At 33.8% G+C, this 2,712-nt stretch overlaps 1 long non-coding RNA gene across 1 annotated transcript in view; it reads left to right on the top strand.

The window, feature by feature from the left end:
* Positions 1-2,116: 2,116 nt before the first annotated feature.
* Positions 2,117-2,712, top strand: part of LOC134268737 (uncharacterized) — a 5,021-nt gene continuing 4,425 nt past the window's right edge. Inside the window, exon 1 of the long non-coding RNA XR_009992429.1 lies at positions 2,117-2,242. This is a non-coding gene — a long non-coding RNA (uncharacterized LOC134268737). The remainder of the gene's footprint in view (positions 2,243-2,712) is intronic.

Genomic DNA, 2,712 nt, shown 5'->3' with positions numbered 1-2,712 from the left:
CAGAAACTATTAGCTCATATCTATAAGCATTCTGTTTTGACAGAACATGTCCTCGCGTTTTAGAAGTAAACAACTTATATTTAGTTACAATGGCGGACATTTAACGATGGCTGTGATTGGTCAACCAATGATATGACAGCTTATATATTGATATCCTCCATTTTGAATATTTGAACCGTACGCGCATCCTAATTGCGCATGTGACTTATTATTCTAGAACATTCCTATTTGTCGGTATATAAGTCGATCAGATTAACCGGAATTCTATTTTACGCTGTTTAAGTCGATCCGATAATACGATAATCGGATATTACGATAAATTCCTACTTTTGATGAATTTCATCGAAAATTTGACGGAGACCCACTCGTTGCTCGCGGTACTAGTTGATTTAGTTATGTCGCCCCGAACCTTTCCTTAAAGGACGATCACTGGTTGTAGTTGTGCAGTGAGGTCGTTCAGTTCCAATATGTCTACCGTTGCCATGGAAACCTGTAAAAAGCGACAAATATTGTCCGAGAGTGTTCTCTCTGGTCCCTTAAACGTTCGTCATGAAACTTTTCTTATTTTAATAATTAGTATCTGTTGTTCTGCAACCCGTATTTAAAATTTTCATATGATCGATTATTGCCATGGAAACCAGGTGATAGATAAAATTCTTTAATTTCGATTTTCTCCATAACTGTCCGAAAGGCAATGCCTTGAAAATCTACATTTTATTCCTTGAGTGTAGATTTTAATTTTCAAAATGTGATCCTTGTTTGAGATCGCAGTCAACTTGAGATAATAATTTAACAGGTTTTATTTTAAAGATTCAGTGATGTCACATGACTGTGTTGATCACGTGACGGAAATTTATGATATTCCTAAAGTTCTTTTGCACAAAAATCGCTTGGCAAATGCAAAAGCAAAATATACTGTGCAAAGTTTGTTACATAGATCAATTCATCGTTTTTTCTAGTACATAGAAAGTGCTGGGGGGATTTAACATATACAACTTTTACTTTTTAGAAAATATTTTACAAGAAATTCAACTTACCAGCATGAGATAGGGTATTTTCCACTCTTTATCGCAATTTATACAAAATTTTATAAACTATACACAAAGCAAAATCAGTTAGAGGACATACTTCTTATCATTCACACAGAATATCTTCATATTTGTCACTTGTATATTATTCACTTGTGCCAGTCCAATATAAACACGCTTAAAAAACTCTGTCTACGGACGTGTAAGGGGAGCGTTTCACACATCATAATTTTTGATCAACTCCTGATGGTTCGCAATATGTGCATTCGGACAAGCAAAAGGAATGGGGATATTTAAGTTTCAAATGTTCAGCATCATAACAGCAAACTCGAGCTTAACAAAGCAATCCTTACACTTAAATTAACACACATCAGCTCTCTGCAATAAACTACAATTGAAGGTAAAATTTATGAGTTTTCCCCGTCATGTCAGCTCAAGTATGCAGTGACTTGACGTCATGTTCTATTATGACGTCATATCTAGGTAGTTCAGCGAATTTAGTACAGTTTGAACAGTTTGATATTTTACGGGCAGCCTTATCCTAGCTGCGTTCATGGAAACTTGAAAAATTTTATTTTTTAAATGGCATTGATAGTGAAACATTTGGGATGTGCAGTGAAAACATTTTGCTATAAAACATGTGGCATTTGTGAGCCGTTGCCATGGAAACCAAGACCAAACATCCCCAAGTGTGCTCCATATCGGTGAACGTATATTTACTACATTTTTCATTTGTAGATACATAGGTGTCACATATTATTAAATCAAAATTAAAACACATAAGCATAGAAACTAATTCTTATATTTTTACCACTAAACATCACTGGTTAGAAATTAAAAAAAATATTTTTATGCCTCTATTATGCTAGCTTTGTCTTAAATAATTAAGCCAAAATAAGAATTAAATTCTTTAATCTACAACAAGATTATCTCAATCTGGTATTAAAAATTAAACAAACACTTCCTTTTCTACAAAGATTCGGCAAAAAAATGAGAAGCATTTGTTGCAGATAATTTTTATGGAGCAAATTTTCGGAACGTTTACCTCACTAAAAGCGCTTGAAAAATTCTAAGGTTACTTCCCTTAGCTGAATCTTTTGTGTAAACAATATGCAATATGGCGGCAAACTTGGCTGATGAGCTCTGTGTTGGGTCTGTAACAACGGGGCTACAGTGGATCAGAGCTTGAGCTGACTGGGAAGCAGACTATTCATGTAAGTAGAACTTAAGTATACAGATTTAAGATCTAAATTCATATCATAAAAAACAGTAATTAAAAATTTAGGGAACGTAATTTGTCTGCAGACGACCAAACACTTGGTAAAGTCTAACGTTAATGCCATACTTAGGCTAATCATGGTAATGATAATATGAGCTTTAAAAAGAATACACGGACTCCTGTAAGTGTGTATGGGATATAACACAACATAATATCCTGTGCATATCCATTCAGTGTAGTATATCAAGAAATGACCGAATTTTCTCAGAATTTGTGTTAGTAAGCTTGTCGCATATGGATTCTTTGATACTTCAAATACTTTAGTTTCTCTTTGATATTTTTAAGGAAATCCCTTTTTAGTTTTTTTTTTTTTTACATTCAGAAGTCAATTTCAATTTTTTGCCAAAAGTTACATGTATATAATATCCTCCAGTGCCTGGTAACACCAGTGCCTTGGATTTTGAC

The sequence above is a fragment of the Saccostrea cucullata genome, unplaced genomic scaffold (assembly GCF_032062105.1).
Source record: "Saccostrea cucullata isolate Sc308-1 unplaced genomic scaffold, CSIRO_AGI_Scuc_v1 ctg9395, whole genome shotgun sequence".
Lineage (NCBI taxonomy): Eukaryota > Metazoa > Mollusca > Bivalvia > Ostreida > Ostreidae > Saccostrea > Saccostrea cuccullata.
The sequence above is the reverse complement of the archived record's forward strand: the minus strand, read 5'-3'. Positions and strand labels throughout refer to the sequence as shown.